Here is an 11,569-nt window from a genome sequence, read left to right as displayed (position 1 = left end):
TGAACTACTGTTTGATTATAAAAAAGGAAGCTTTTTTTTCTTAAAAACTAAAAGCATCTGTTAACTGTTAATTTAAGACAGCTGGCACACAGCTAGCATCTGTAGCATTACCTTTCTCAAGTCAAAAAGAGTAAAATAATGTAAAAAGAATGAGAGGGAGACTGTCAGTCAGCTAAGCTATTGTCAAAGATGTGGCTCAGCTTTGCCATTTCACTTGCTGGTGTGAGAATAAACTAAAATTCAAGCAGTTCAAGAATTTAAGAAATTGCTGGTACTGCTAAGTTATCACTGTAAGTTCTAGATAAATCCATAAAACTTTAAGCTTTTCAGTTTTGACTTTTGAGTGCTATGGTAGGCACTTTAAAAGGGGATTAGGAAAACTGAGAATACAAAAGGTAACTATAAAGCAGCAACTATACTCTGCTTGTTGTGTGATGACATATGGACCCTGTTTCCAGGTCCATTTAGTCAGTTTTGTGCATGACGGCACTCGTCTCGCTGCTGTACTTCTCCATAAAGTACCCCTCTGTACTTTATGGATAAAAAGTACTCACCCCAAAGCATATCTAATTCATTGCCTTTGCTGCTGTGTTGATATTCGCATAACAACACTTCTGTAGTCAGCCAGCCTGACTTCACTAACACTCCTTTTTGTTTAAAGTTATAGCTTTTGTATACTTTATGAACACTTCATCAAGTAGCTAGCTAGCTAGCTAACTTCACTAAACTTTGGACGTCATCTTTTTAATGACCGCCTGGATGCTACACATGATTGTACACAGTTAATTGGAGTTGAATGAATTTGGGCCGTTTTAACCCTCAAAGCTGCCTAAAAGCTGTTTACTTTTGGGAACCGAAGGAGAATTTGGACGCAGAAATAGATAATTCTTTTTTGGCGCTATTGTGTACTACAGCCACCACTAAGTCTACATACTCCAGTACATCTCTTCGTTTTAAACATTGTGTAAGCACATCCATTCACGTACTGTAGGGGAAACACACAGTTTAGTGTCTATTTTGGAGGCTATTTTTGACTTGACTGCTTCTGGTAATTGTCGCGTCTCCTCCGCTTGACTAGTCTTTTTTTTAATGAGCTTCATGTGCTTGTATATGCGCCGACGTGTGTGTTCACTGAGAGACGAACCTTACAGCAGGGTGCAGACAGACACCCAAATGGTGACTGTGTAATTTCCCCCCTCCGTGGGTGCAGGTGATTTGAAGTTGGCCTTTTAACTTCATCCCACTTCTTCTGGCAACTTGCTGGTCCAAACACACACACACACACACACAAAGCTCTTTATACTTGGTATCACTCCAGCACACTGTTTACTCTGTTAGCAGACGCTCTCCTGCAGCGCCACTTCGCTGATTTGATTACAAGCCGCTGCAGCAGAAGCGAGAAGCAAATCCAGATCACTTCCACTTACATGGATTTAGAGAGAGTTTGTTTTGCTTAAGTGAATTTGAGACTGCATGGCTAAATTTTGATTCAATTAGTTGACCCGACACTGCAATGCTGCTTTCAGTGTTGGGTACAAAACACAACAAGCACACGAGTGGGTACAAGTCTCCTTAAAAATCAGGGTGGTGGTTGATTTTAAACTACTGGTTAGAATGTTTCAGGTGTCCTGTGTTACACTGTCAGCTATTGTGTACTTACTACTGAATGATTTTTAAAAGTAAATAATATGTGTGCGTGTGTGTGTGTGTGAGCCTGAGGAAAACCAAAGTGTGTTGTCGAGGCTGTACAGAATGTCTCAGCATGGTGTGTATTCAGCTGTTAAGGTGGACTGGGTTTTCAGCACTTTCTCCAAGATGGGCCGGATTATGGCTGCCCAGACAAGATTTGATCACAGCGTTTATTTATTGGAGCGTAGAGATGTGTTAACGGTACGTTCGACGTCCAACTGAGAGTGTTGGAAGTTTAAAACGTGTCACACCTTAACAGGCCTAGTTAGAGATTACTAGACACTGGAAACAATCAATGTTTTTACCTGAATTGTTGAATTGTACACATAAAATCTTTGGGGTATTAGTATTGATTCATAGATATGCAAACAACACCCCCGAATCAAACGGCCTGTGTGTAGATTTATTGTCGATGTAAAAAACGAGGGATTGAGTCACTATCTGCTCTCCAGGAATGAAACACCTGAACACATCACTGTCTTCTCTTTGCTATTCTCTTAATTAAAAGAAAAACTTTTGGTTATTAAAACTATTAAAACTTTTGAATGTATCTTCCATATCTTTCTAATTTGTTCCCTACTTGAGATCAGTCACCCTTCACTGTTATCTAAGCAGATGTAGTGTGCTCTATGCTCAGGCACTGAGATAAGCATCTGCAGCGAGTCAGTCCACAGTTTGAGAAATTGAATTTCATATCTCTTATTACTTGAGTTCTTTCTCTATTTTTTTCTTTCTCTCTTTAAAAAGAAAAAGCAAGTTTTCATTTCTCTCTATGCTGACTGATTTGCTTTATTTATTACCGTTTATGTTCTCGGGGTTTATATTGATTGATCTTAAAGCTTTAGCATGAAATAAAACATTACTTTTAAAATGCTACCACGTGCTGTTCTTTGATTATGTGTGCATCATTTTTATAAGGATAAAACAGTGCTTGTGTTTCCCTGTGACTAGTCTGCAGTCTAACAGAGCACGGCAGGCTTTAACATCAGCTGCAACACGCGTTTAATCCAACAGAGGGCACCACAGGACAGCGTTTACAGCCAGGCCGCTACAGACCCGCCCCACTGCTGCTCTGATAAGAAGCTGATGTTGGATTCTGTCAGCGTCGGTACGCTCTCGTGATGAATGTCAGATTAAAACTGGTGCTAACCTTGCAGCCACATCTCAGTCAAGTTCTTTATCCAAGTCACAGCAACAAAGTCAGTTCTGTTTTCTGCATGTGGAAAGGTCAGAGGTCAACCTCGAAGCCTAAGCAACACAGATTCTTGCTGATCTATTGGTAAAAGACGTTTGACAACATGTAAGAGATGAATGAAGAGAAATAAATACACATATTTTAGGACCCCTTTATTATAAACCCTCCACACATTTTTTTTTTTATGTGATATCTTCAACTTGTGCACACAACACTGCTAACAACCAAACAAATGGAGCAGATTACATACAGCCTCGCTTTGAGGAGAGAAAAAGTTACTGCTTGGAGTTTCATACACCAGCTTTACTTCATCATTATTGTTATGGCAGTATTAACCTAAACGAACTTTGAACTGGGTTTATTCTAGGTTTACTTCAGAAAACTAGTACTAATCTAAATCTACAAACTTCTTCCATTTACCAAAAGACCACCGAACAGCACGAGGCTGATGAAATTGAATAGTTCACCTTCATGTCTGTTAATGTCAGCTTGTTCTTAATGTGGAGCTTTCTCTATTTTCTAGCTTGAATATTTCCCTGCTCTCTTACTTTTGCTTTCTTGTCTTTCCCGGTTGCTTTCCCTTTCTTTTTCTCACTTACTTTCTCTTTTGCTTTCGTGCTTTTCCATAATGTTAAGCGATCAGACACACTGACTATTATTTATATTGTAAAATACTCGGTTAACACATTTGCACTATTTTAACTTCTTTAAGTTTCTTCATGTAATCTCTCTTGAACTTTCTCAACAGAGGTTTGTGTAATTCTTCATCTGTGGTTGGTTATTTCCTGGGGTGCAGATCCCGGGTGGGTAATTTGACAAAAATAATTATGAGTAATTTGGTTTTGTCCCCAGGTGACATTTGAGAATGTTATCCATAGCCTGTCATTAGTTATGTGATGATGGCACAGATGCTTTTGGTACAAACACACACATCATATCGTTTTCCATTAATGCCCGAGACCTCATGCTGATAGCAGCAATCTGTTAATGTCTTTTAAGCAGATTATGAAGCGAGGAAATCGCTGGATTGTTTGATTTACAGATGCGACTCTGTCACGCTCTGACCTCACGAGTCACTGGGACCAGTGACCAGCACAGTGGATTTTAAACCAAACAGTCATGATGTGAGTCTGTGCAGACTTTCAGCTTTAATTCAAGAGGTTTGATAATCGCAACCTTTGGAGTTTCCAACTAACTATGCAATCTGGTCAAAATCGTCTGCAAGAGCAACATGAGCCTCTAAGAATAATGAGCTGGGAGAGTTCTGTACCAGCAAAGACTACAAGTGGGTCTTTTCCAAAGGAGAAGGGTTAATCCTATGATTCTCTATATATATTTTAAAATATACCAATAACCTCTTATGACTCCATCCATTCGCTTCCGCTTATCTTTTTCAGGGTCACGGGACCTGTCCCAGCAGTTTTAGGGCAACAGGCAGGATACACCCTAGACAGCTCGCCACTCTGTCGCAGAGCAAACACATATACACAGACAACCATTCACATTCACTCCCACGGGCAATTTAGAGTTTCTAATTAACCTAAACCCAATAAGTGCATGTCATTGGGAGGATCCAGGTAGAACCCACACAAACACAGGGCGAACATGCACACTCCACACAGGCTGATGGTAGAATTGAATGCAGAACCTTCTTACTGTGAGGCAACAGTGCTAACCACCGTGCAACCATGCTGCCCAGATACCATTCTCGGGCGTGCTAAGGGTCGTATGGCCATAAGCTAAACATGAGGAGCGCTTCACAAATTTGCGTGTCATCCTCGCGTAGGCGCCATGCTAATCTTCTCTGTATTGTTCCAATTTTAGTATATGTGCTACCGAAGTAACACATATACTACTGTATATACTGTTGTGGGACATGATCATGCAAAAAGTTGTTGAATTACTGCATCATGTGTAGTGATGGCTAAAAGAGTGTTTTTTTGAGCTTACATTAGTATTATTTTTATAAACGTGGAGATCTTGAAGGCCTTAAACCGCAGCTGTTCACAATTCTCATTCACCCCGTCAAATCTAAATGAGGATGCGTTCCCAGGTAGTGAAATGAAGGTTGAAATTTCCCACTCCTTGCGAGTGCGATCGATTACACAGGTCTGGAAAAAAAAAAGTTTTTCAGCCGCATGGGATATTTTTGTTAAATTTCATGTTTTTTAGGGTGCTGAATTCAATTTTCCTCCATCATGTACAGTCTTTTTTTGCAAAAAAGGACAACAGCGATGAAAAAAATCTATATTTTGTTACAATTAACTATGTATCATTTTTCTTATAATTAAAGAAAGAAACAAAAAACTATTCCTTCACAATATATTTACCACTTTTTGTCTGTGAAACCTTTTCTTCTTCTCTTTGTAGCTCCTCCAAACACGCTTTCGCTTTATTTCTCTTGATTCTCACTCTTAGAAATATTACATTAATATAAGAAATTATTACTAGATATGGTTTTTTGACTCTAGTATAGGATACCAGATTAAAAAGGGAAATTATACGCTTAAGTAAACTAAAAGCATGAAAACCTGACTTGATGGAATTTAAAAAATATTTTTCCAGGTTTCAGTGATTATAAATCTATAAGGAGCAGTCAAAAAATCCTATGCAGTTTTTTGGTTGCAGACATGTGTTATTGAATTCAATAACAGAAAAAAAGTCAGATGTTTCTGCGGGTATGTGGTCACACTCCCTGATTGTGACTGTGTTCACTGGTCCCCCCTCACATTCACATGTCCACATCCTTCACTGTAGGGTTTAACATGTCCTCACCGGTGCCTCTCTCGTAAATAGGCCAGTGTAACCTCGGCCCTCAGGCAGCCTGTTTCGGTGTGTTTGCAGTTTGGAAGTTGTGAATGAGGCCAGGCTGTAACTACCACCGAGCTGAGCAACTGGGGCTGAACGGGGACATGTGTTCACCTGATGCACACAGTCGTAACTGTGCCATTGGGCCTTTACCCATCCTCTCATCCGAGTTACCTGCCTAAATGCAAAAGGTGTGAATATGTAAGTGTTCATGTAACAAAAACCCACCATAACCCGCTATCATCCATCCGTGGATTTGACAGAAGAGCTGGATCTCGAAGCGTCCTTACTCACCTGTAGTTGTGTGTGAAACCACGTGACACGTCACTAAATCAGTTCCACAGTGGACATCACTTCACACATTGATGATTTATATTCAAACTCTGTCTGCCTTTTTCTCACCATCATGCCCTGTGTGCGTGTTTCTGTGAAACTTGTCCCCGTGCCAGCGTGCATTAATCTCCATTATTGAATCACGTGTATTAAGAGTTTGCAGGGGGGGGAAAGAAAAGGGAGGACAAATGGGGGAGAGCTCTGCTTTGTTTTCATGCCGCGCACACGTCGTGGGTGCCTACCCCAACCTTTTGCCCTTGTGCTGTACAGTTTCAGCCGCTCCTTTCGGGCCTCATAATGGCCGCTGTCATAGCTGATTGTGAATCACACGTCATTAAGCTGATAGTTTTCTGCTATGATTGAGTGGCGCACGTGAAGGTAGATGTAAAATTCAAGAGAAATGCACACTGTCGCCTTTCTAAACGTATGTGTAGTTAATCTTTTATGGGGTAATGCATTCTCCATGTGCAACTGTATAGCATGTTTCATTTGGGATCTCTTATTCCGACCTTTAGCCGACTCTTTAGCATAGCCTTCCTCTGGACTAGGATTGGTTAGATCAATTGGCCCATCTCTAGCTCCAATAAAAAATGGTGTGGATACTTGGGGTTAAGGCTACGTCCACACGTACCCGGGTATTTTTGAAAACGCAGTTTTTTCTATGCGTTTGCTCCTTTCGTCCACATGTAAACGGCGTTTTCGGTCACTGAAAACTGAGATTTTTAAAAACTCCTGCCACGGTGGAGATTTTCCAAAACTCAGTTTTTGCATTTACATGTGGACGAGAAAAACGGAGAAAACGCAGCGTCAAAGGTGTGCGCCTTTTTTGACGTCAGACTGTGCGCCACATTATTGTTTCGGTGAAATGGATTTCTACAATGGCGGACTTAGACAAAATACTGTTATTGTTAACTTTAATCTCTGCAGTGTTTACATGCTTACATATACAACACAGTTTCTGTCCCTCCACACATAGGACTCAGTTCTGCTTCTATGTGCTATCTTTGTTTACTCTTTCCCGCCCAGGTTTCTAGACTTCTGATTGGCCAACATTTCTAAACGGTTAGGAATATATCGCCACCTGTTGCTTTAGCATGTTCCTAGCAGCGTTTTCCTTTGTTTTTGCGTTTACGCGTGGACGGGATTTAAAAAAAAAAAAAAAACGAAAACAGAAAATCTCCGTTTTCAAAAATACCCGTGTACGTGTGGATGTAGCCTAAGTTTTTAATTTTTTTGCTGTTTTGTTTTATCAGTTGTTCTTAACTTATTTACTGTATAGCACATTGGTCCTGTGTTGGCTGTTTTAAAGTGTTTTATAAATAAAGTTGGATTGGAACTTTCTACCATAAGCTTTTTGCTGTCTATTTTTGGGGAAATTCTAGTTTTATTTTGGCATACCCATGTCTACAACAAAAGCTGTCACAGTGCCATATAAGCTATGCTGTAGCATTATGCGCACCTTCTTTGAACCTACATATAATAGCGACAAACAGCAGCTGTGACAGGTCTATATTCTTGTAGTATGCTGTTTAAAAACCATATGCTCACATGACATTAGTATGAGGTGAGTACCTCTATGAAACAAAATGTAAAAGACTAAACTTTTATCTAGCTTGCTAGCTTGCGCTATGCTAATTTCTACACTGATAGAACAGCTAGCTTTTTGGCAGTGCTGTTTTTCTCATTGTGAACTGGCTCCTCCTGTAATTCGGTCAAAGGAACTGCCAGTTTGATATATTGGAGACCTTACCCATTTAAGATCTTGACGTAAGCTTTACGAACACGTAAAATCTATGCAAATACTTCAAGTTTTGTTTTGTAGAAACAAGCTAGATTTTGCTGACCTGTATAAACAGATTTGACCAATCTGACCACTGCTTTGAATGGGTCTCTGAAATGATTTCTTTGCCTCCTTAGATGTGGTGCCAACTCTGCCGACAAGAGCTCAAACTGCCATGCTGACCTCCTGAAATGTACAAAAGCAGCTGCGATACAGCTTCAACTTCCTGCTGTTGCCTCCTTGTGACATTTAAATGAACCAGAATTTCCGTTTCTTCCTTTTCTTGTCAAGAAACATCAGGACCAGCGCTGATGTCAACTTTATTGTTTTCACAATGTGTTTTTGTATGTATGTACTGTATGTTTGGTGTGTGCATATACATTACACAACAACTTCAGACCCAAATAATTTTGAATTTTGTGTCATGTTTTTGCAGCATGCTCGGTGAGTAATGACCTTTAGCCACAGACCAACCTTTATCTCGGGTCAGGTCTGCTAGTTTTCTCAGCAACTACTGTTACACATCTCAACTGCAGCTCTGATTTAATGATGTGAAATACCAGCAGGTCACATTTTTCACCAGCGTACGTGTGTGTGTGTTAAGCCAATCTCCATCAAATATAGGGTGAGAATGCCTTATACAAATGAGGCCCTGTAAGTTTGGCTCCGAGCAGAAGCAGAGATGCCAAAATGATTTTTGCGCCCATTGATTTTTGACAGGGTAGTCGATGCTGTTGACTTTGTGGCTTGGCCAGAGAATGTAAAACCTCCTGCCTCAAGTTTTCTTATCTACAGGCTCAGGAGAGAGGAAGCGGAAGAAGGAGCGGGGGTAAAAACCAGCGTGTCTTTCTCATGCAGAGTGTTTGCCCTGCTGTTCATGACTTAAGCACTTTTTCTGTTTAGTTTGTCATCAAGTTCACTTGCAGAATTAATCTCTCACATAGCAGTTCCTTCATCTTATTATATAAGCATCCTCCTCAGTTGTCTCTGTCTGTAGACTGCTCCACGACTCTTGCAGGAGGCACTTGATGACATCACTGTTGATTGTAATGCTGCCAGTGATGCCCATCATTGGACACAATTACTTTTATCGATCATCTCTACCTTCTCTCCTCTCCTTTGCTCGCCTCCTTTCAACTTTGCAGACACTGCTGTTGGCGTCAGATCCATGTGTGTGTGAGTGTGTGTGTGCGCACAGCAGGAAATGTCTAACTCATATCCAGAGAAATCTTCTTTAAAACTTGGATAACATCTTTAGCAGCAGACCAGCTTTGACTTAATCTCCAGCGAGCTTTACACATCAGATATAATTGTTGTCCTCTTTTACTTGCAGCTACATGACTAACAAATGTGCTGCTAACAGATGGGACATAGTGTATGGCACAGACGTGGGAGTTTTATCAATGTCCCATAAGAGGCGATTTGTTCGGCTGAGAACAGGAAACAGACATAAGACCTGGAGGTGAGGGAGAAAAGTTTCACCAGTCAGTCATAACCAACTGTAAAATAATATTGATTTTATACAGCCACGTGTTTCAGATTTGCACCATGACAAACAAGAAGAAAGAAATAATTTTTTGTTTCGTTTTTACTATTTAGACAATTTGCGATGTCTGTTGCCAAGCTTTAGATAGAATGTATCACAAATTACATCATTATCTCAGAGTTCTGACTAAATCTTACAAAATCTGAACTTTTTAAAAATCTCCTTTTGATTGATAGCTGTGACAATTTGCAAGTAACAGAGTCACAGATTCGGTTTCCATTTGCACTCCCGCGGGCGGCAGTCACTTTCTGGCATACAATAACTTTTTGGCACAACACCTGTAGCTAAGGGGGCAAAACAGTCGCATGAATGCTGCTGTTTGACTGAGGAAGAATAAAGTAGTCGTGGTAAGCCAATCACACGAACACTTCAACATGACAAAGCAACAAGGTGATATATACCAGTTTTGAAATTGTGTCGATAGGCCACGTAAAACCAGAGTCATGATAAACAATATACACGCGTGTTTTTTCCTGAATAGTTTCGTCATGTTTACTGTCTAAGGACAGCGCTAGCAAGCACTCTCTGCTTATGAGCAAATCCCCCCCCCAAACAAAACAAAACCTGCCCTTTCGTGTTGGTGGAAAAATGCACCACGTCGACCAATCAGAAAATGATATGGCAACATGACATTTGGTTGTTTAGGAAGAGGGGGAAGTTTTAGGAGTGATGGTGAGAGAGAGAGAAAGTTTTGAAATGTGAGAGATTTGTGACGTTTAGAGGGTTTGGAGTGTGTAGTTAATGTGTTGTCTTGTGTAGTTAGTGTGTAGTGTTGTGGATAGTTTTGTGTTGTGTGTCAGAATGAGGCGACTGCTGACTACGGGTAGAAAACAGGAGGAGTGATACACCTGCTGCTGTCAGACCTGCAGGTATCAGGCTGTGATGTTCTCCTTTATAGTGGACAGAAATTTTTGGAGTGGCACAAATAATTTGTGTTGCATCTTATTGAATGCAGAACAGCTGACTGTTATGTAAATAGTTTGAAATGGTTATTTAAAAAAGGGGTAAAAGGTAAATGGCTGCAAATATCTTTGTTGTTTGCAAAACTTGTGCATAGGATTTTAAAATTGACCATTTAAATTTGCATTTAAAGTCATGAAACATGATTAAATAAACATGTTTGTGGTTGTTACAGTAAAAATATAACTTTTTCTACTCAGATTTCATTTTTTTTGTCTGATTTTAGATCAATTGTGTTAATACAGTATGTCAAAATGAAAACATAACTGTAAATTCAGACACGTGAGGTTGTGCTGAAAAGGATGACACCAAACAAGGCAAAGTAAATAGTTTTTAAAGGTGAAATGTGGAGGGAAAATCAAAAGTAGTTAAAAATGGCCAATTATACCCTGGACCCCAGAGGGTTAAACGTTTTTTTTTTTTTAAAAGTAACGCAATAAATTAATTACTTTTAGAATCTCGTAACTCAGTTACTAACTCAGTTACTTTTTTTGAAGAAGTAACTAGTAACTATAATTAATTACTTTTTCAAAGTAACTTGCCCAACACTGGTTAGTCTGTTGTGCGGTGTAGTGCGGTACTTAGACGGCCATCCGTACTCTCATTAAGATGTCACTGAGGTATTGCAACTCATTTGGCTGCTATCTGCCCATTGAATTCTTATCAGCTGTTATCAGTCCCATACGTATCACTGTGGGTGATACGCCCGCGTAGCAGGCTCAAAAGGTACTTTTCATTACTTCAAGGGGGTTGCCCCTCCACCCCACCTCTGCTAATGTGGACTTGAGCTTCTGTTTTAAACTAAGCAGACGTCGCCCATTACCTCTGTTCATGACATGGTAACTAGCCACTTGAAGGAGCAGGAGGATGCCTGCTTGTGATGTGGGACTGATAGCAGGCGATAAAAGCCATGAAGTGGGTGACTATTCAAATAGGTGGGGGAGGTTTTAATTGACTCATACCTGCTGCTTTTTGTCTCCTAAAATGTAACAAGTTCTAACTAACTACACAAATCAGGAGTTTGTTATTTTTGCAGTATGGCCTCACCTGATAGGCAGACCACCTGCAACCAGCCCCGTCAACCTGCTTTCTCTTCTTCCCCTCTACATCCCTCATTAGCCTTTCGTCAGTACAGAATTATGCTGTCGTTTTATTATCCTCCTGAGGCGCCTGGTGCTGACGCAGCACTAAGGAGTTGTCTTGTGCCGTCTGCGTTTTTTCTTTTCCAACCCCTTTTTGCTTCCGCAGCCCAGGAGAA

General features: G+C 40.3%; 1 non-coding gene across 1 annotated transcript; it reads right to left on the bottom strand.

Annotated features, from left to right (window-relative positions):
- Positions 1 to 4,625: 4,625 nt before the first annotated feature.
- LOC113019803 (U6 spliceosomal RNA) lies at positions 4,626 to 4,731 on the bottom strand. The gene has a single exon (XR_003272110.1). It is a non-coding gene; the product is annotated as a U6 spliceosomal RNA (small nuclear RNA).
- Positions 4,732 to 11,569: the final 6,838 nt, after the last annotated feature.

This window comes from Astatotilapia calliptera, chromosome 3 (assembly GCF_900246225.1).
Source record: "Astatotilapia calliptera chromosome 3, fAstCal1.2, whole genome shotgun sequence".
Classification (NCBI taxonomy): domain Eukaryota; kingdom Metazoa; phylum Chordata; class Actinopteri; order Cichliformes; family Cichlidae; genus Astatotilapia; species Astatotilapia calliptera.
Note: the sequence above shows the minus strand (reverse complement) of the source record. Positions and strands in the feature narration are given on the sequence as shown.